General features: G+C 39.9%; 1 long non-coding RNA gene across 3 annotated transcripts in view; it reads right to left on the reverse strand.

The window, feature by feature from the left end:
- The window catches only part of LOC149456550 (uncharacterized), a 60,281-nt gene that overhangs the window by 23,309 nt on the left and 12,733 nt on the right, over nucleotides 1-24,239 (reverse strand). The window lies entirely within an intron of this gene.

Here is a 24,239-nt window from a genome sequence, read left to right on the forward strand (position 1 = left end):
TATGGCCCTAGTAGGTCTAATGGTCCCTAAATCCATAATCATCAATCTGTGCAACTCACACAACGTATACATTGTATTAAAAAAATTTATTTATTTGGGTTCTGGAATCATTAGTGTTTTCATTAACACCCAGCAATCTTCTAATGAGTCAACCCACAAAGACGCAGATGTCCAGTGCTTTGCCTTTCTTTTTCTAACTTATTGGGGTTGATTTGGTAAAGGTGAATAGGCTAGGTAAGTTTCAATTGCAAAGAAAACAGCCTATCTGCCTTAAGTAAATCAACCCTATTTTCCTTATTGGACCAGTTGTGTACCAAGTGCAATCTTTGTTTACTACATACTAACTGGTCCCATTGCTGGAAAATCAAACATTCCCACCACCAGGACAGCTTTTTCAGGTGAACAAAAAAAGCTTCTGTAGGATTTTGAATTTCCTTAAAATGGTGTTAGCATTTTCTTACATATAAATTGACAACAAGAAAGATTTGCACACATTTAAGTAGTTATAATTACTATGTCACCTCCTGAGCACTTGTATACCAAGAACATGAGTGGAAATTGAGGAATTGGGTAGATTTTGCCATTTTGTGCAAGACTGATAACAAATGGCATTGACTGCAGTAAAAAAATTAAAAAAAAGGCTCAGTAAGAGGTGATCCAAAGTAAAAAGTTGTTATTTATTGATACATAGTCCCAACAAAAATAGCAAAGTTAATTTCCATAGCATCCACCAACTGTGGTGGATCAGAGGTTGTAGCCAAGGTTTGGACTGTGTTTTGTATCTGGTAAACCCGTCCTAAATCTCAAATATTCTAGATCACTTTGTACTGTCTTATCTTCCCAGTCACTCATATCAATCTAAAAATTGGCAGTGAAGGCTTTCTCCAAAAACGTATTTTGAAGTCATCCAAAGAGCATAAAAATGAATCTGCTTTTTGCTTATTGTGATAAAATGCGAATCTGAGTTATCCCAAAACTTTTCTTGGGAACAATGGCACAAGCTATAAACATTAACAATAAAGCCTTGTCGTGCATAAATCATTGGGATATATCATAAATAAATACTACATAGATGACATATAACGCCATACAGACTTTCAAAGATGTTTCCATGTACTTCCCCACTTTGTTGGAGATGCAATGATCAAACAAGAATTGTATTTTATATTTTCTGGAACTGTAAAAATATACACAGTTTTTGGAACACAATTTCAAATGTGCTATCATCTCTTACAGGTTGTTTAATATCCCTAACACCAGCAATGGCACTCCTAAGCTTAGGATTAGATTCTTACCCTGTACAATTTAGAACAGTGGTGGCTCATGTACTGTTCACAGCCAGACTCATTCTGACTAATAAATGGAAATCTTCTGATGCTCTGAATATTTCTGTAGTTATTGATAGACTAAACATTCAGGGCCAATATAAACTTATACTAGCCCTTAAAAATTCTACAATGTATACATTTATAAACCAATGGCAAATGTGAATTTTACATCCTAAAGCGGCTAATTATTTAAGAGCTCTTACTAGGAAATGACGTGTTGTACTGACAGATATAGTGTTTTGCTTCGCATTCTGCTTGTGTTTGTTATAATTAATATACAGTATGTCTTTACTATGTTTTTGTGTGTGTGATAAATATAAAATTTGCTGTAACTGACTACCTATTATATATGGATATTCTTTGACTTTCACAAATAATTCATATGTGTTGCCTTTTTGTATCTTATATGAGTTTAAATTAATAAAAATATTGGGGGAAAATAATCTGCTTTTATTGGCTACCTAAATTGCAATAGCCGGAAACTCTCCATAATTTATTATGAGCATGTGAAATCCAAAATTCTAACAAAGAAAAAATGTATGTGGATACTTCTCATTAAAACAAAACATTTTGACAAAGTGTGGTCCCATTGGACCAAGTATAATTTAAATACTGTTGCATAGGGTGTTGACTACAGGGGACCTTCTATAATCTAACCTCTTCTTTTCTATTTTACATTTCTTTATTTTCCTTCAGCTTTACCATGCTTCTATTTTTTCCTTTTGCCATTAATATTCTTCCTATATGCCTAGTTACATTTCCATCCCTAATTGCAAGGTCTTTGATTTACAAAGATACTCTGTTGAAGTATACCTTTTGTGTCAGATGCCAGTGTAACAAAGACATGATTTCAAGGAAACCAGAGTAAGCACATAAAATACTATAATACATATCCTTTAGTCAGAAAGTCATAATTACATAACTCCAGAATGAACTGTGTCACTTATATCTAATTACATTTTCATATTTCAGTTTCAGTGCTGTTAATCTAAAATGTGAATACAAATGATTGAAAACTAAAAACAATATAGCCCATTGGTCTGTCGATGTTTTAATGTAACCATGTCTTCAATGCATATTTAGTTTGACTTACATCATTCTCAACTTTCAATGGCCCCTTCCACCTATAGACTTTTTTCTTCAGCATGAGCAGCAGGCAGCAATATATGAATACAATTAGTTAGATTGTGATGACCAAACTTACATGAAAATCTACAAAATGTAAAAAGACGATAGGATACCTTTAAGCAGTAAATTTACTGCAGCATTTATCTTCACCTTAATAGCCAAAGCTTTTATTTTTGAGGCCTTTATAAGAAATGTCAGATTGGGGCATTTCATTTTGCTCATCTCTGCCTACTAGTTTCTGGAATTGATGAAAATTAATGGCAAAAACCTGTACCTGTATTGATTAATGTTTCTAATAGAATGTATTGGTCCTTATTTTTAAAAACTGGAGTAAAGAAAAATGGAGATTTTGTCGACAGAAACCTGTTATCCAGCTGTCATTTTTGCAGGTTAGAAAATATTAAAACCTGACTGATTGCTATATGCAATGGTCTTTCATCTTTTAGAACACAAATCATCCGCAGCACCGAAGTGGTCCTAGACTTCATTTACTGAAGTTTAATCTTTTACATTTTTTTGTTATAAATAAGCATAATTTCATGCAAAGTCAGACACCAGTTTTTACATTGCTATATATTTACTATAATAATAATAATATTACTGTAGAAAGTAATGAAAGGTGTGCTGGGTCTGCTCATGTACAGAGAACCTAAAAGAGATTAAGTGCCCTTCTCCATTAAAAAGGATGGTGACAATTTTGGTTGGCTGGCAGTCAGAGCATACATAAGAGGATACAGTAGAAGCTAAGATCAATCCTGCTTATGTGTCTTGTGGCCTCAGACTGTTAGATGCTTATGCCAAGTGCCAAACCCAAAACACTGACACAATACATTTGTTTTTGACTCTGAAATCCAAGTTTTAGTATTCAGTTTAGGGTTTACAGCACTGAATACAAGTGAAAATGTGTTCCCCCTAGACTTCTAACCTAGTCCTATTCCTATTAATCAACCTGAACCTCACACTTACCTGCCCTGAACTCTAATACTTACCATAACAATTAAAATTCACCCTACCAAATTCCATATATAGGTAAGCAAAGAAACATTTTTTCAAACAGATGTTGAAAGGTTTGAAAAGACCAATGAAGCATTGGTTGCATTTGGAGAAAAGACCATTTTGTTACCAGTAGAGGAAGGGGTTCTTTAATAGAGTGGTTACTTTGTAGACTAACCTATCCTACATGCCAGTAAAGGCAAAGCTAATAATGCAATTAAAAAAAAGCATGGATGGTTTTAAAAAGGAGTCCTCTTTACAGTTATCTTACAGCTATTAGAACACTCCCCTTTCCTTCTTTCCTTTTTGTTAAACACTCTGCAAGAGAATTTGCTCCAGAGCTTAGTAATTGAGGGGAAGCTCTGTTGATTTCCATCATCCGATCATATGCAAGCAAAAATGCTGTTTTTTTACATGCGATTGGGTATTCTTTGCAAAGTGAAGCATGAAAGGTGCATAGTATATTTACCTTTAGTAACTCAGCCCCTATATTTATTATTTTAGGTACTTATATAGCACCGTCAATTTACGCAGCACTTTACATATATATTGTACATTCACATCAGTCACTAACCCTCAAGGAGTATACAATCTAAAGTCTTTAACTCACATTAATACATACTAGGGCCAATTTAGACAGGAGCCAATTAACCTACTAGCATGTCTTTGGAGTGTGGGAGGAAACTGGAGTACCTGAAGGAAACCACACAGTCTCAGGGAGAACATGCAAACTCCAGGCAGGTGGTGCCATGGTTGGGATTCGAACCAGCGACCCTAGTACTGCCAGGCGGAAGTACTAACGATTTAGCCACTGTGCTACCCGATATCTATATGTCTTGCTTTAGTTTAGGTTTTTACTAGGGACTTGACTTCCCTGATGTATTAATTAAGCCCAGCCCAAATGCCAGCCTTCTGTTAGGTGAGATTTCATTAGAAGTATTATTGCAGGACAGGATGCGGACAGGCCTTGTCCATTTAAATGAACAGTTATGCCAGTTATGTCTGATCACTTTTGCTTGAGAATATGTTAACGCTCATATGACATTGTTATACACTGCTCAAAAAAATTAAAGGAACACTTTGTAATAAGAGTACAGCATCAAGTCAATTAAACTCCTGGGATATAGATCTGGCCAGTTATGTAGCAGAGGGGGTTTTAATCAGTTTCAGCTGCTTTAGTGTTAAAAAAATTAATAACAGGTGCACTAGATGGGCAACAATGAGACGACCCCCAAAACAGGAATGGTTTTACAGGTGGAGGCCACTGATATTTTTTCCCTACTCATCTTTTCTGACTGTTTTTCACTTGGCTAGGGTCAGTGTCATTACTGGTAGCATGAGGCGATACCTGGACCCTACAGAGGTGGCACAGGCAGTCCAAGTCCTCCAGGATGGCACATCCATATGTGCCATTGCCAGACGTTTTGCTGTGTCTTCCAGCACAGTTTCAAGAGCATGGAGGAGATTCCAGGAGACAGGCAGTTACTCTAGGAGAGCTGGACAGGGCCCTAGAAGTTTTTAACCCATCAGCAGGACCGGTATCTGCTCCTTTGTGCAAGGAGGAACAAGATGAGCACTGCCAGAGCCCTACAAAATGACTTCCAGCAGGCTACTGGTGTGAATGTTTCTGACCAAACAATAAGAAACAGACTTCATGAGGGTGGCCTGAGGGCCTGACATCCTCTAGAGGGCCCTCTGCTCACTGCCTGGCACCATAAAGCTCAATTATCATTTGCCACTGAACACCAATATTGGCAGGTCTGCCACTGGCGCCCTGTGCTTTTCACAGATGAGAGCAGGTTCACCCTGAGCACATGTGACAGACGTGAAAGGGTCTGGAGAAGCCATGGAGAACGTTATACTGCCTGTAACATCGTTCAGCATGGCCGTTTTGGTGGTGGGTCAGGGATGTTCTGGGGAGGCATAATCATTGGAGGGACACACATCTCTACAGGCTAGACAATGGCAACCTGACTGACATTAGGTATCAGGATGAAATCCTAAGACCCATTTTCAGTCCCTACGCTGGTGCAGTGGGTCCTGGGTTCCTCCTGGTGCATGACAATGCCGGCCTCATGTGGTGAGAGTATGCAGGCAGTTCCTGGAGGATGAAGGAATTGATTCCATTGAATTGCCCCCAAGCTCACCTGGCCTAAATCCAATAGAACACCTCTGGGATATCATGTTTCAGTCCATCCCACACCATCTGATTGCACCTCAGACTGTCCAGGAGCTCAGTGATGCCCTGGTCCAGATCTGGGAGGAAATACACCAGGACACCATCCGTTGTCTCATTAGGAGCATGCCCTGATGTTGTCAGGCATGCATACAAGCACATGGGGGCCATACAGATTACGGAGTACCATTTTGAGTTGCTGCAAAGAAATTTGAGCAAAATGGACTACCCTGCTGCATCATTTTTTCACTTTGATTTTCGGGGTGTCTTTGAATTCAGTCCTCTGTAGGTTGATAATTTTCATTTCCATCAAACAATGGGGCATCCTTACATTCCTAACACATTACCCTGTCCATATCAGTATAGATATCCAACATGATATTTTTCCCCATTGAGATCTGATGTGTTTTTAAAGTGTTCCTTTAATTTTTTTGAGCAGTGTATATAGTTATTTATAGTTTCATATTTTTTTTATTCTAGCACAAGCAACACAGTTTATGTGGATATATTTTTTCAGTAACATTCCAATTTAGTTGTTCAAGATCTAGCACAATCAATTGTTTATTTTAGTATGCATGTGTAATCTTTTAAAGAGTTTGTAAGCCCAGCATTTCGTATTCCTGGTATGTGCCTGCTGTACTATGTACTTGTGTGAAAATGTATCCTGTTCTCTTTGTATTGCTTTCTTTGTGTGAAATCCCTGGTGTTCCTGCCAGTCCCTCTGCTTTCCTACTATAAACTGACTATACTAGGCAGGAAAGGAAAGGGTAGTCAATTCTCTGGTTGTGCTGTTCTCCTCCAATGATCAGACTTTTGCTGACAAATTACCCCCCTCCCCCACACTGTCATTAACTGGTAAGTTCAGTGTGATGCTGTTTCTCCTCCCCCAGCTTTCTGTTCTCAGCTGCATAAAAAGCTTAGAGAGAATCTAACTTTTAAAACTGGGAGAAAAAGTACGGAGTGTTCACTTTATGAATTGGAGTGCTCACCAATATATTTGATTTGTCTTATTTTCATTTATCGGATGATATTGAGATCATTACTTAATATTTATTATTTATTAAATATATTTTATTAATTTATATATTTATTTATTTATTTATTTTGTGTGTACACGAGTTTCACTTCAATTTCACTTTTTGTTGGAGTGTACACGAAATGCTGTTTTGTATGATTCACGTGTTTTTTCACAGTTGAATCTGTTTTTGGTGCACTTGTCCATTGTTTGCACTGATACTGTATTTATACACATTTAAGGTATTTATATGGATTAGTTATTTAGAAGGTAATACACTATTATAGTTTAATTTTTTTGAGGTTCACGAGGATTGATATGAGAATTGGAAGTTCAATATACTGGACTAAGAGATTTTTTGTGGACTATTGATTGATTGGACTTTTTTTTGACATTTTATTATTTATTCATTTTGATTTATTTTTTTTATCATTTATTTATCATTTAGTATTTATTTGGTAAATTTTTGGAATATTTATTCGATGGGGTTGGAATAGGATTTATCTGAATAGGACTTATTTGAATTCAATACTTATTTTATGTAGGAGCTTTTATAGCTAGGTGGAGGAAAAGGTTGATTAATATTGGGATTCAAACCAGCACCCCTAGTGCTGCCAGGTGGAAATGCTAACCATTTTAGTTACTGTTCTGCCCACTTTAATTATCGTACTTCGTATCAACCTGTAGAATTTTCTATGAACAAGATGCTTATAGTTTATGTCATGTAAATAGCTCTAAAAACACTAAACATCTGATTTCTTATTTTTAAAATGTGAAAGTGTCTGACATTTTAAACTTCCTGTACCTATATATCTATTTTATCTTCCTATATCAAGGATCATGCAAGAAAAAGGGTATGCAGTATTTATAGTTGTGCAAGCAAGCACAGATTTGCAATGCATGTGTAGATGCTACCAGTTTATTTGGTAAGTTTAACTTTTAAAAATCAAAAAAGTCCTAAATGCAAGATTTAAGTCTAATGTGAAATCTTACAAAGCTGTTAGACTTATGATTTTTATTTCTAACAAGCAAGGCTTCAGCAGATAGACAGGGTTGACAGTAGTTTGCTTGTAGCAGCCCTAGTTAGGGATCTATGCAATGTTATTTGGCAATTTGCTGCACATCTTAGTTTAATTTGTGCACACAAGTTACCATATGTGAATGATACTGCATAGCGTGGGGTTCTGCAATGGAAGGTGGGAAAAAAGCTGACTATAATGAGTATACAGTGTATCAATTGCTGCATAGGTAAGTCCTAATCAAAACATTAAAGCTAAAATTAAGAGCTCTTCCAAAATGAAATGTGCTGCTTCTATAAGATTAAAAGAAAGACTGTAGTTTTATAGTAGTAATACAGTATATACTCTCCATTTTTGTTTTACATCAGTATATTTGACCTTTCAGTTGATGCATTTTACCCATATGCGTTTAATAGGAGATCTCTTAGTCTAATTGTTCCTCTTCAAGGCTTCCAACCATCAAATCCACATGTGAGGCAATGCATAGGATTGCATACATTGAAGATTAAAAGAAACCTACCCCATTTAGATAATTAAGATGCACTGAGAGCAGTCACAACAGGTAGCAAAGCATAGATTAATCTATATCTACCTCTTCAACTCTGGAAAGATAGCATTATATCAAAGAAGTACTAAAAATACCACTATTAAATCCCAGAATATTGATCAAAATATTTCATACATTTTAAGAATCACATGGAAAAAAATAAAATACAAAATACATCAGTAGGCCTTTTTTCAAATACTTGTGTACATGTTTCAGACTCCCGTAAAGGTTACATTTGCAGCAATTTACAGCAGTTACATGTACACAGCAATGACCACTGGGAATAAGGATTAGAAAGGAATACATAAAAAAAATCAAAATCAAAAGAAAGTGTATTTATAGGGAGAAGAGCAAAAAAATATATCCCCAAGGTTGTATAATTTGGGACATGCACAACTATGAGACAAATATTGACTGTATTTTTTGGATACGCTACATTACTTACAAAAGTTACTACTTCTCTACTAATATATGGCCTATATTTGCTTTGAGCTGTTCTGAATCTGATCAACAGGTTGCCTTTTTTGACTTTGACAGAAAGCTTTGACCTTCCCTTGAAAGGTTAGTTGTGTGTAGTGGACAAAGTGGGAATTCAGGTGCAGAGGTCTCTATTAAAAGAAAGATGTACAAATAGACTTCTGCCAGCCACCCAGAACCATAATATGACCCATCATAGGCATATAATTAAAACCTTTATGGAACAAACCACCTGAAAGGTATTTCCCAGGTTAAGAGATACAGTGAAGGAAATAAGTAGTTGATCCCCTGCTGAATTTGAATGTTTGACCACTCACAAAGAAATGATCAATCTAAAAATCAAATGGTAGTATGTCCCATACCTTTTTTATCTTAATGAAAATAGTCACTTGGACAAATAGACAAAGTGAATCTCCCCAGTGGGGACACAGACAGCAATTAAAACCTTACAGGGGCTCTAACCTTTCCACGCTCTAAACAAAACCTTTTGCCTCTAGGTAAATTTTAAATTATTGTCTTCTATACTTTGCTAATCATCCATGCTAATCTTAAATTTGTCACATACAGTATGTTTAAGGACGTAGTATTTAGCCAGCGTTAGATATGTTGTTGCTATAGTTAGTATATTTACACTAATATCTGTTTCCCCACTATATTTTTACCACTGCTATTATGCTTGCTTATTGCATTTCTGCCTTATTTTTTTCCAGCTCAATTTCTGAGTGCAGAATCCATGTACATCACAGTAAAATGAATTGATGTTCCTGAGTTCACATCTCTGGATGTTTATCTGTTTCAGAAATGATAAGGGTTATTTCTCTGCCATCAGTTCCAAAGCTATCTTGTTATCCTCATAATGTAGGTGTTGTGATGCTCACATGGTTTGCTTCAGCACCCTTATCTCCTCACCTAAGAATATAATTGGATCATATGATACCGCAAGCTGTATTACCTGTCTGAGATACAGATATAGAACTGTTTTGATAGACTGCCTCTGTCCAAGTTCTAAAAATAAATATGAAAAAAACTACTGATGGAATATATTTTTCTATCTATTTAATTCTTTCCAGATGTACTATATAACAACAAAATAAAGAGAACAATTGGCATTTATTTTAGACATGTGGTGGTCTCCTATATATTATAGATTTATCTTTTTTTTTTCTTATTACCATCAATCATACATGTATTGACAATATATATGTGCTTCTGTTATAATGATAGCCTTACTTACCATTACAACCAAAGTGGATGGAAATTGTTCTGCACCCATGCCATGTGCTCCTGTGTCATCTCTCTCTTTTCCTTCCAGTCTGATTCTTTTTTATTTTAAACAATATTTATTGAATTTTATACACTTGGTACAAAAATATCTTGACATCCAACTCTGAAAACCATTTTTTCATAAGAATGATGAGTACAAAAGTCAGTGCAACTTCTGCAATGAAAACAAAAGGCAGCATCCAAATAGGCATCAATGTCACAACAAATCAGTACAACAAAGCCGAATTCCAAAAATTAAACAATTCCCTAGGAACGGAAGTTTGGTTATTAAGGCCTGAATAATAACATCTCTATCAAAAAGACAATTGAGAAAGAATGAGCTAAGAATCACAAGGAGGAGTATGGGCTCCATTGCGTGACTGGGGAATAGAGAGCTGTGGGGTGAGGTTACAAGAGGAATTGGACAATCGTAGTTTACCCAACGTTTTGGTAAGTTGAGCTTTGAGATACCAAACCGAATATTGAAAAGGTTCCATAAGAGTGGCTAGTTCTGCAGGAGTAAAGGAATATTCAATGAAGCCCTGTCATCTAGAGATGAAGTGACTTGCAGACTTAAAATTCTGAGTAATGGTGTCCAGCTTCTCCAGATTAAATAGGACAGTTAGTGCCTGTATTACCATCTTAAGCTGTGGGGAGTTTGGCTGTATCCAAGCTTGCATGAGTGCTCTGTGAGCTACCAATAAACAAATATGGATCCACTGAGGAAGAGCATTAGGACTTGCCGACATCGCGGGATCTTGGTAATTGAAGAGACAGAGCATAGGGTCTTTGGTGAGAGAGATGTTGTACAGATGATTAATTATTATTATACAGTATTTATAAAGCGCCAACAGTTCGCTCAGCGCTGTACATTACAAATGGAGACAGAACATGCGACAGTACGAAAACAATACAATGCGATACACGAGGGATCGAGGGCCCTGCCCTTTCGAGCTTACAATCTAGGAGGGAGGGGATAGTGGTACAGGAGGAGATAGCTGTGGGGAATGGAGTGGTAGGAAGAGTGGAGGAGGTCAGCAATTAGCAGGGGGTAAGGTAGGCTTCCCTGAAGAGGTGGGTTTTCAGGGTGCTCCTAAATGAGAGGAGAGTAGGTGATAGTTTGATGGATTGGGGTAGGGAGTTCCAGAGGATAGGTGATGTCCTGGAGAAATCCTGGAGGCGGGCATGGGAGGAGGAGAACAGGGAACTAGAGAGAAGGAGGTCTTGGGAGAAGCGGAGTGTGCGTGTTGGGTGGTACTTGGATATTAGGTCGGTGATGTAGTCAGTATGATGGACAGCTTTGTATGTCAGTATTAGGATTTTGAATTTGATCCGTTGTGCGATCGGAAGCCAGTGGAGGGATTGGCAGAGGGGGGTGGCAGAAACGGAGCAGTTGGTGAGGTGAATGAGTCTGGCTGCCGTGTTCAGGATCGACTGAAGTGGGGATAGCCTGTGGCGAGGCAGGCCAGTGAGGAGGGAGTTGCAGTAATCGAGTCGTGATATGATGAGGGAGTGGATGTAACAAAGAACTCGATCCCAGAAGGTGGAAACTCGGGCACATTCCCAAAGTCAATGAAACAAAGTAGGTTGAGTGTGGTCGCACCAAGGACACGTAGGGCAGGGAGTGACAGCTAGATTCGCTGAGAAAGGATAGTAAGCTCTGTGAATGATTTTGAATTGAGTTTCCTGACATATTTTGCAGAGGACAAGTGAAGAGATTTTCTGGTATCCCGACAGTATTTTGTCCGGAGTTTCATCAGTAGACAGCATGGTAGTCCACGGCTTAAAAAGAGTAAGATGGTATTTTGCAGACTGGTGTGAGATTAGATGAGAATAAATTGCCATGATGGAATAGTTATCCCGACGCAGTAGAATTTCTATTCTTTATTGTTTTTCTTCAAAATGTTTGGTCTTTTTTTGTTTGTTGTGTGAAAAAAAGGATGTAAAATTGGGTGGAGCATTGCATGACCGGGCAATTATCATTTGAATTAGTGCAGAGCCGAGTAGCAAAAAGCGGCCTAGTCAGGAAGGGGGGTAAATCCTCTGGAGGGCAAGTGGTTAAGTGCCTGCCTCTGACCTCTGGATGAGTTATTCTCACAACTACATGTCATGCTTATGCATCAGTTTATTTAGTCACATGATGAATAAATGATAAACTGGTGTTTAAGGACAGAGGTAGAAATTTCTCTCTCAAATGTCCATTTTCACTAAAGAGTGACATAACATCTCTAAACATTTCATCTTCTTCCCCTATTGTTTCCTCCACATCATTGTCATTATAATCCAATAGGGATATCATGTATCAAATAAATATGTACACCTTCTTTGAAAATACATCCCAGTTCTTAATATATTTATATATCTATATATATATAGATATATATATATCTATATATCATATTCCACTATACCACATTATTGTTGGTGCATGCAGAGTCAGTAATAGGGTCTTTTTGGCAGCTAGGTGGAGGTCTTTAATTGTTTCTAAGAGTATTAATTGATACTAGTTAAGTGAGATATGTTAAGTGATAAGGTATCTTCAATTAATAATAATAATTATTATTGTTATTGTAATTTAGTTTTCTTTTGTAGTACTCTGGATGTGTTAGAGGAATGATTGTCATTCAAAAGGTAGTTTCAATGAAGTATATTTTTGTATATAATTAGCAGAATGTGCAGTCTTCTATTGGAAACTTTCTATTTGTGTTCTACCATCTTCTAAGACCCTTTTCACATGGGTGTTCAGTCTAGATCCATCTGTCAGTTTTTCAGATGAATCCAGACTAAACCACAATGTATGTCTATGAGTGGGTGGATATAAATGGATGATCATCTATTTAAATCTGTCTACATCCATGTCTGTTGAGGTCCATTTTTTTAAAGAGAACGGCCAACCTCCAGATCCATTGAAACAGAACAGAACTGATGTTCACTGATGTAAACTGATATAAATCAAACTGAAATGATATAAACTGATCTGAAGTATAAACTGAAGTAAACTGAACTGAATTGAACTGAGCTAAAGATGACTATGCAAATGATGTAAACTGATGTTAACCTCTTTGAAAAAACATGACTGAAAGGATGACATGTGTGTGAAAGAGGCCTTAGGCCCCTTTCACGTGGAGGGGACCCATTAGTGAATCCGCTTGCTCAGCAGGGGATCTGACTGATGATCCTCTCTGAGCAAGAGGATGACACAGTCCACTGTCCTCTATGGGCGGTTAGATGGAAACAGACCACCTGTCTGTTTTCATCCTACTGTCATCTGATACAACGGATATATGGAAGGGGAATGGATCCCCATCCGTCTCTTTTTGATGGATTGGATGTGAACGGGTGTAAACAGGCAAATGTCCATTTACACCCACTGCTCCATAAAGGAGAATAGAGGTTCCGATCAGGTCCTCCTGAAAAACAGTCAGGTGGACCCGGTTGGAATGTTCATGTGAAAGGGGCCTTACAGTATGTATGTGTGGTAGATTAACACTTACATGGCTGAGAATGACAAAAGTACTGTTATGAGATTCACCCCTGACAGGTGATGCAGGCTCACTCAAACACAGATACACACACTCTGAGTGGCACTTTGGTATTCACCAGAGCCACCCACATGGAATGATGGGCCAGTTACCCTAGTGGCCATTGGGTGACTTTGATGTATGATGTTATCAGATCATGGCCCTCAGGATCATCCAACAAGAGCCTTGCAGGAACAGAAGAGCTACAATGAGGAGACAGAATGGTGTCAAGCAGATTGACAAGATAAGGTGGAAGGTAAGATTAATGTGTTTTCAAGCAGAAGTCAAGGCAGACAGCAAGCAAAGATAGTCTGTTTTTAGGCAGGGGCAGGTGACACAGGCACAGTCAGATAATCTGGTTCATCAACAGAAGAGACAAAATTCAAGCTAAGCACTCTCACAAGGTAGCTATCAGAAAGTCATTGCACTGGCTGCCATAAGTTAGGGAGAATAAATACCCTCTTTGACACATGCATACACCTACACCAGTGTTTCTCAATCTTTTGTCAGTCAAGGCACCCTTTAAAATTGTGGACAATGTCAAGGCACCCTCTAAAATTATGTTCAGTCCTGAGGTACCCTTTAAAAGAGCCTCTCCAATCCTCTGGAACTCCCTGCCCCAGTATGTCTGCTTAGCTCCCACCCTGTCCGCCTTTAGACGATCCTTGAAAACTACTTTATTCAGGGAAGTCTACCCCACCTCCACCTAAGAACTGTACTGAAGTCATCTCCATCAGATCATCCCCTGCAGCTATTACCTTTTGTACTACCTCCCCCTCCCTTTAGATTGTAAGCTCCATGAGCAGAGCCCTCCATTCCCTTCTCTATTGAGCTGTGTTGTAATTGTATTGTCCCCCTTATATTGTAAAGCTCTGCGTAAACTGTTGATGCTATATAAATCCTGTATAATAATATTAAAAATTATAATGGACAGTCTTGAGACACGCCATTGTAAAATGTAAAAACTATTCTAATAGTTTTATATAATGCAGAAACATCCATATACATTGGACACCCACGGTGGCTAGAAGGACGTAATGGTGCACAATGAAAATCTGTGTCTTTGTGAAACTAAAAGGCGGGCTTGTTCCACCCGCTGGCTTGTATACAAGATTTTGGGCAAGTTTTAGACATTTTGCCAAGGCACCCCTGAAGAAACCTCAAGGCACCCTGGTTGAGAAGGGCTGCTCTACACACAGGATGTACATCAACGTATGCAAATCCGTACACACAACTGTGACCAGGGATGTGCCTCATGTGGACAGGACAGAGCTACTGTTCCAAGTCCCCCAAGTGAACACTCTTTGGTAATATTGGTTGCCCTTCCCCACTGCTATCCATGTGTACAAAGACCACACCATGCTTGTAAGACATTAAGACATCATGTAATCTACATAACATAGTAGGCATTTTACTTTGTATACACTTTCAGGTTTAAAAGTGGATCCTCCAAACATGCAAGAATCTTCTCTAACATATACAATGTATTCTGTTTAACAAAGCATAAAAAAATCATTTTTTTCCCAATATAAATAAATAGAAGAAAAGCTGTATTCTACGCCAAGGATTTGTGTATTTTAGCTGAATCATGCTGTAGTATGTTGTAGCTGAAAAAATTAATGTTTTGTCACAGTGATAACCTCATAAACACAAACAACCTGGCAAATTTTGGGCTCACAATAATCTAGTCTAATCCATTTGTGTATCAGCTGTAATGTTAGCCATCTTGGTTTCTCCTTATGTTAAAGCGATACTAAAGGTTCTTTTTTTTGTAAAATAACAAACATGTTTATACTTATCTGCTGTGTGCAGTGGTTTTGCATAGAGCAGTTTGGATCCTCCTCTTCTCAAGTCCCATACAGGCTCTCCTGGCTCCTCCTTTCTGTCGGGTGCCCCCATAGCAAGTAGCTTGCTATGGGAGCACCCGCTGCTCAATGTGTCCATTCACGCAAGGAGCTGTGGTTGGCCCCACCCCCTCTCTCTCCTCATTGGCTAAATGACTGTGATTGACAGCAGCGAGAGCCTTTACAATCGCGTTAAGTTATAATGCATTTGCAAAAACTGATTTATAATTCTGTTCTTGTTAATATCACAAATCTGGCCTGCCTATTCAAATCACTGTAAGGCTGATAACTGGGACACATAGTTCTAAACTCTACTTCAGATTTTAACAAAATTAACTAGGCAGCCTTATATGTAATTTATGATTTTTTGACTCAATGCAAATTTCAAGCATTATTTGAAAGACTTACCGTATTTTTCACTCCATAAGACGCACTTTTTTCCCCCAAAAAATGTCTTATGGAGTGATTATGGAGCTGATTATGGAGCTGCCGGCCCGGTATTCCCCCTATTGCCACTGTGTTCGCCGCTCGGCTCTTCTGTGCAGCAGAACCTGCTCCTCGGTCCTACCTGTTCCTCGGTCCAGCGGTGTCCTTATCACCTCATCATCTTTAGTGTGGGCACCCGGCTGTAACAGCTTGCAGCTTCACAGCCAGGTGCCCACTGCACATGCGCGAGAAGCACTGCGCTTTGTGAATGGCCACGTAGTCTTCTGGGACCTGTCACGTGTCCCAGAAGACTTTGGGGAGAGATTCGATCACAGAGGAAGTAGGAGCGGGTACCTGTCAAATTTGGGTACCCGCCCCCCCTCTCCAAAGGTCTGCAGTCTCTGGTCATCTCCCGTAGTATGTCTGCAGTCTCTGGTCATCTCCTGTACTATATCTGCAGTCTCTGGTCATCTCCTGTACTATGTCCGCAGTCTCTGGTCATCTCCTGTACTATGTCCGCAGTCTCTGGTCATCTCCTGTACTATGTCCGCAGTCTCTGGTCATCTCCTGTACTATGTCCGCAGTCTCTGGTCATCTCCTGTAGTATGTCCGCAGTCTCTGGTCATCTCCTGTGTAGCAAACTTGCTCATCAGAGATGGACGCGGAGTTCCCCTTTTTTTATTAGAGTATTCCTCAGTCCTTTATTCCCTAACCCTTCCTTTCTGAGAGGCACAGGGACAGATGTGTAAGTGTTAAAAGTTGCTGGAAGGCTGGAGCAGCAGGGGGCCCAGCGCTACAAAGCCCCCCCATAGAGACAGCAGACTCTCTGTCCCAAGACCTGTGTAAACTCACACCTCCTAACCAAGATCAGGTAGTTTTTTCCCTGGACTTGAAGAAGTTGGAACCTCATAAACCCTACCAGCCAGGTGACAGAAGTTAAATGAACATTTCTCAGGTCAGCTGTCACCTATGTTTCATATCATGGATTATGAAGCTGTCAGTTTTAATGCAGAGTTCACCCGACGATCCGGCCCAAAACAGGGTATTGGCCAGTACTCAGAGCCACCCCCCCTGCAGGGGGACTTTAAAAGACAGGCTGGCAAGCCTAAAAAGTTAAGCTAAACACATCTCCCAATTTTAACATTGTAACAGCAGGAGATCAAAGACCCTTCACTCTGCAACTTTGATCTGCTTACCTTAAGGCTGAACATGGCAAGTAACTTAACCTTTTAACTTCTCCCTGTTATCTCTTTGCTGTGCTGTGCTGTTTTCTATGTATACATAAATATATATCTTAGTTACATTTTTTTTGTAAATATTTTATTGCACCTGTTTGACTCTTTTAGTAATAAATCTTTCTTTCTGAAAGTGTTAAACTGTTTCTAAAGCGCTTAATTACAATTTACGAATCCCTGCCTTCTGAAGAGATGCTACTGTGTTTGTTTAATCCTCTGCCAAATCGGCCTGCGGTGACCATATTGGACAGGCGACTTTTCAACCATTACAGTGTATATTTGATAAAGAGAGTTTCCCCTTTCTCTGTACAAAAAGTGTTGGTGGCAGTAGAGGGTTAGTTGCGTAATTAACCCGACCCAGTAACAAGCGCATTCAGGCTGCCGGTGCGTCGATAGCATTCCATTAGCTGGACAATCATTGTGCAGGGCTGTCAGGAATGGACTTGCCAATAATGGTGGGACTCACCTGCCTTGTGGGCTGCAGTACCAGGGCTGGCCAGTGGGTGCTCTCAGCAATCAGAGACTCAACCCTGCAGTTAGCCAAAACACCTGGGGCTGATTGCAGGTGTATTTAAGGGATGGCCAGACCTGCAGACTGTGCCTTGGTGTGTGTTTTTCCATGGGCCCCTGTATCTTGTTACCTGCATTCCTGTTCCTGTTCCTGTCTGACTGATTCGTTGCCGACCCTGCCTGATCCGGACCTCTGCTGACTTCTCCTGTTTGATCTCTGGCTTGTGACCCCGACTATTCTCTGCCTGACTCCCTGTACCTACCTGCCCGTTAGTTGCTGTACCCGGCTTGTGACCTGACTACTCTCTGCCTGCTCCTCCTGTTCCTACCTGCCCGATTGTTATTGACCCGGCCTGCCTGACTACGCTTGTATTGTATGTATTGTTATCTGTGGGTGGTTTGGTTTGGTTCGTTTGCACTGTGTTATGTTTTAGTATTGCACTGCGTTTATGTATTGTTAGTATTAATAAATTATATTGTTTATAACATATCTGAAGCCTGCGTTGCCCTGCGTCAGTTCACATACCTCTGGTCATACCCGGAGCCCTGACAAGGGCGCAGCTGAGTGTGGCATTGTTACGCACGTCACATTGCGATTTTAGATTGGCCAGTCCTTCGGTCACGAGTTTGGTGAGAAGGTCTGGGGTCTGATGCCACGGGCATGACGTATTGTTGGTCACGGTCGTGCGATCGTCTCATGTTGAGGGCGGCGATCGTGCGATCCGTGACATCCTGTACTGTGTCCACAGTCTCTGGTCATCTCCTGTACTGTGTCCGCAGTCTCTGGTCATCTCCTCTAGCATGTCCGCAGTCTCTGGTCATCTCCTGTACTATGTCCGCAGTCTCTGTTGTAACGGAACCGACCCAGATTGTGCTTGAGTACTTCCGTTAGAATACCGCTTCCCCATCTGAACACCAACAACAGACACCACAGCCGACCATACAAGACTAGACGACACCAGTCTGTCTGAACATGGAACTCTTTATTTTAAACTCAAACAGGCATTTTATACAATACACACTGAGACTGAGCACATGATCATATGCAAACACAGCTATGTACAGAAATAGACTTAACACTCTAAACAGTAAGTTAATTCAGAATCAACAACCAGGGATAGTCTTCATATGGCTGATAAATATTACTGTCCCATCTGAAGTAATTCCAACCTCATTCTCAGCGTCCATTAGTCACCCTATGCCCTTAAGAGACACAGGGTGACTTGCACATAAGAGGGATATGGGGAGCTGAGACAGGGGTCTCCCAACCTCTGTAAAGTAAGCTGGGTTCCATAAGCCCCCACCCAAAGTGACTCCCGTTACACTGGTCATCTCCTGTAATATGTCCGCTGTCTCTGCTTATCTCCTGTACTATCTCTGCAGTCTCTGGTCATCTCCTGTACTATGTCCGCAGTCTCTGGTCATCTCCTGTAGTATGTCTGCAGTCTCTGATCATCTCCTGTAGTACATCTGCAGTCTCTGATTATCTCCTGTAGTACATCCACAATCTCAGGTCATCTCCTGTAGTACATTTGCAGTCTATGGTCATCTTCTGTAGTACGCCTGCAATCTCTGGTCAGCTCCTGTAGTACATTTTCAGTCTCTGGTCATCTCCTGTAGTACATCCGCAGTCTCTGGTCATCTCCTGTAGTAGATCCACAGTCTCTGATCAACTCCTGTAGTACATTCAAAGTCTTTGGTCATCTTCTGTAGTACACCTACAATCTCTGGTCTTTTCCTGTAGTACATCCATAATCTCAGGTCATCTCCTGTAGTACATTTGCAGTCTCTGGTCATCTCCTGTAGTACGCCTGTAATCTCTGGTCATCTCCTGGAGTACATCTGCAGTCTCTGGTCATCTCCTGTAGTACATCCGCAGTCTCTGGTCATCTCCTGTAGTACATCCGCAGCCTCTGGTCATCTCCTGGAGTACATCTGCAGTCTCTGGTCATCTCCTGTAGTACATCCGCAGTCTCTGGTCATCTCCTGTAGTACATCCGCAGCCTCTGGTCATCTCCTGCTCAAGTTGGCTCTGAGGAAGAGGCAAGTCCTCGGAACGCATCAGCTTATTGGATGTCTACACTCCCTATTACGGACTGTTACTCAGCGCGGTGTTGACCCAGCTGTTCTTTCATGATGTGCCTTGACTTTATTGTCGTTTGTGTGTACAACACCTACTTTATTTCTTATTAAACATTTTTTATGGAAATGCACTAGGCCTGTGCGCCCTCTGTTTGTTCTTTCCTCATCTGCTGTAGTACATCCGCAGTCTCTGGTCAGCTCCTGTAGTACATCCGCAGTCTCTGGTCATCTCCTGTAGTACATCCACAGTCTCTGATCATCTCCTGTAGTACATCCTCAGTCTCTGGTCATCTCCTATAGTATATCCGCAGTCTCTGGTAATTTCATGCAGTACATCCGCAGTCTCTGGTCATCTCCTGTAGTTTATCTGCAGTCTCTGGTCATTTCCCATAGTTCGTCTGCAGTCTCTGGTCATCTCCTGTAGTACATCCGCAGTCTCTGGTCATCTCCTGTAGTACATCCACAGCCTCTGGTCATCTCCTGGAGTACATCTGCAGTCTCTGGTCATCTCCTGTAGTACATCCGCAGCCTCTGGTCATCTCCTGCTCAAGTTGGCTCTGAGGAAGAGGCAAGTCCTCGGAACGCATCAGCTTATTTGATGTCTACACTCCCTATTACGGACTGTTACTCAGCGCGGTGTTGACCCAGCTGTTCTTTCATGATGTGCCTTGACTTTATTGTCGTTTGTGTGTACAACACCTACTTTATTTCTTATTAAACATTTTTTATGGAAATGCACTAGGCCTATGCGCCCTCTGTTTGTTCTTTCCTCTTCTCCTGTAGTACATCCGCAGTCTCTGGTCATCTCCTGTAGTACATCCGCAGTCTCTGGTCATCTCCTGTAGTACATCCGCAGTCTCTGGTCATCTCCTGTAGTACATCCACAGTCTCTGATCATCTCCTGTAGTACATCCTCAGTCTCTGGTCATCTCCTATAGTATATCCGCAGTCTCTGGTAATTTCATGCAGTACATCCGCAGTCTCTGGTCATCTCCTGTAGTTTATCTGCAGTCTCTGGTCATTTCCCATAGTTCGTCTGCAGTCTCTGGTCATCTCCTGTAGTACATCCACAGTCTCTGATCATCTCTTGTAGTACATCCTCAGTCTCTGGTCATCTCCTATAGTATATCGGCAGTCTCTGGTAATTTCATGTAGTACATCCGCAGTCTCTGGTCATCTCCTGTAGTTTATCCGCAGTCTCTGGTCATTTCCCATAGTTCGTCTGCAGTCTCTGGTTATCTCCCATAGTAGATCCACAGTTTCTGATTATCTCCTTTAGTACATCCACAGTCTCTGGTCATCTCCTGTAGTACATCCACAGTCTCTGGTCATCTCCTGTAGTACATCCGCAGTCTCTAGTCATCTCCTGTAGTACATCCGCAGTCTCTGGTCATCCCCTGTAGTACACCTGCAATCTCTGGTCATCTCCTGTAGTGCATCCATAGTCTCTGGTCATCTCCTGTAGTACATTCTCAGTCTCTGGTCATCTCCTGTAGTACATTCTCAGTCTCTGGTCATCTCCTGTAGTACATTCTCAGTCTCTGGTCATCTCCTGTAGTACATCCGCAGTCTCTGGTCATCTCCTGTAGTACATTTGCAGTCTCTGGTTATCTCCTGTACTATATCCACAGTCTCTGGTCATCTCCTGTACTATATCCACAGTCTCTGGTTATCTCCTGTACTATATCCACAGTCTCTGGTTATCTCCTGTACTATATCCACAGTCTCTTGTCATCTCCTGTAGTACATTTGCAGTCTCTGGTTATCTCCTGTACTATATCCACAGTCTCTTGTCATCTCCTGCAGTATATCCACAGTCTCTGGTGCTGTTTTTTGTATGTCTCAGAGTGTGTGTGTGTCGGGGGGGCAAGAAAATGTTTGCCCAGGGCCCAATCAATAGTAAAGATGGCCCTGCATCCAACCATGTGCAAATGTTGTTTTATTTTTTTTTATTTCCTTGCATGTGTTAAGATATTTTTTGCAAAGGAAAGTTTCACTATATTCTCTAAGCTCTGGGGCAAATTCCTTTGCAAAATGAATAGCTTATTTCTTTTTAGTAAATCAACCCCATTTTATTCATAACAGGTTCTGAGACTCACATAAAGTTGGCTAAACTGCTGAGTACAAGGCAAAGGTATTGAATTACCACAACTATCTTTAGACTATATATTGGAATTGTTCTTGGTATAAAAAAAAAGAAAAAAAGAAAAGCAATCCATACTATAAAATAAATGGAATATAACTGTGCAGAAAAATAATTTAACCACTTCAATACCGGGCACTTTTACACCCTTCCTGTCTAGGCCAATTTTCATCTTTCAGCACTCTCACATGTTGAATGACAATTGCGTAGTCATGCAACGCTATACCCAAACTAAATTTTTAGCATTTTCTTCACACAACTAGAGCTTTCTTTTGGTGGTATTTAATCACCACTAGGGTTTTTATTTTTTACCAAATTAACAAAAAAAGACAGAACATTTTGAAAAAATTTTCTTTGTTTCTGTTATAAAATTTTGCAAATAAATAATTGTTCTTCATAAATTTAGGCCAAAATGTATTCTGCTCTATTTCTTTGGTGAAGTACTGACAGCCAATCTAATTTTTCGAGGCCCAAAAATGTTCGGAAAGTACAGATGTCCCCCAAATGACCCATTTTTGCAAAGTAGACAGTCTGAGGTATTTCGTAAGATTCATTGTGTTTTTTTTGAAGTTACAATCTTTTTTGTCATCATTTTTTGGAAAATTAAGAAATTAAAAAATCATTTTCACAATTTTTTTTTTCTACATACTGTCTCCAGTGCAGTACAGTATCATCATATAAAGAATTTCTATGCTATAAGTAAGCATTTAACTGAATGAAATTGATTCATTCAGGTTTTTATGTTGTTATTAGCTGTGATTGGCCATGGTAATCACATGACCCAGATGGGCTGTGATTGGCCCAGTCTGTACATATGATCACTGTGACCAATCACAGCTAGTGACACAATTGTATACAATGGATGGCATGAAAGGAACCCATCCATTGTTTACAATTGTCATGTGACCTAATGTGATTGGTCACAGCAAGTCACATGGTACTGACAACAGGCCGGTAGACAGATCTGTCATCGGCTGTGTCTGAGGTACACAGCCTGTGACAGATCTCTCCACAGCACGGTCCTGCGGGCACACTCAAGGCGCGATCCTGCAAGGACATCATATGATGCCCACCCGGATCAACGAGAGTCCCGCTCGGCCGTAATTATGCTATTGGACGGGCAGGAACAGGTTAAACAAGCACATCTGACTTACGTAAGAGGCAAAAAGCTAATAAAATTTACTAAATGTACATGTATTTTATCTTACAGTGGTCATATTACAAACAAGACTAAGGCTGGCCATAGACAATTAGAATCTCAGTTGGTTCAGCAGGATCAATTGACCAACGTGGGTACAACCACCCTGCTGGATTTTACATTCAGTTATCGCTAGGGACTGCTACAGCAATAATCACTGTCTTCTCCCCTGTGGGGACTGCTTCACCTGCCCCCCCAATCCCGCTGGGAGAACAAAATGGCACTGCAGGAGGGATTCCACTGTCAACATTTATTGTGTTGATGTGGGAGTCGAGAAAAATTATTTTATAAAATATAAATCAGTGTCCTAAAATATTTACACTCTATAATACCCTGTGAAATAACACTAAAAAAGAAAAGTCCCACTTTCACCCTTGAAAGTATAAATCAATAATAATAAACTTTTTTAGTGTCCATCCAATTTAATGAAAAAAAATGTGAAAAAAACAAAACTAAAATCCATAAATCTTTTCTTCTAATTTCTGTTTAAACTCGCCGTATGATTCCAATAAGTGTTGTGTACCTCAAAACAAAGAAAACTCAATAGTGTATTATCCTCACAAAATTGATTAATAAATTCATCAATACCCACAGAAAAAATTAAAAAAATTCCTCATTATTTACGTGCAAAATACAAAAAACATGAAAACACATGATAAACCGTGAAGACGAGTGATAGTGAAACACTCCGTGTGATGGTTACATATATGCTTCTCCGTAAACACACAGTGTACACATCTAAGTGACTGAATTACATACCCTTACCCCAATAAACAATTAGCCAGCCTTATAAGAATATATAAATCCAGAGAAGGATATGGATCAACCGGAACCTTCTGATCCCTCAATACTCTCTCCAGTACTCTCGCCTCTTTATACTCCAAAGTATTCATAGAGAGAAAATAAAGCCATATAGTGCAGTATGTTCGAGATTATCAGATCCACGCTTTAATATAAATATGCTTACACATAAAGCCATAAAAAACACATAAAAGATCCCATGGCTCCACCTCAAGCAGCTTCCAGGAATGCCAAACTGTAATATCACACTAAAGATGGCCACTCCGCTACTTCCGGTTTCTCGGGCAACGTCCAACGTGACGCGTTTCGTCACTTCCTTGACTTCCTCATAAGGAGAGAGTATTGAGGGATCAGAAGGTTTCCGGATGATCCATATCCTTCTCTAGATTTATATATTCTTATAAGGCTGGTTAAATCTTATAGCACCCACAAAAATGTACCTAAACTGATGCATTTCTAATGTTTGACATTACATTCATCTGCCATGGTTATGTGTACCACGTACACATGCCCTTAAGTATGGTGCAAAAAAC

The sequence above is a fragment of the Staurois parvus genome, unplaced genomic scaffold (genome assembly GCF_062004578.1).
Source record: "Staurois parvus isolate SC_StPar_1 unplaced genomic scaffold, SC_StPar_1.0 ptg000358l, whole genome shotgun sequence".
Taxonomy (NCBI): domain Eukaryota; kingdom Metazoa; phylum Chordata; class Amphibia; order Anura; family Ranidae; genus Staurois; species Staurois parvus.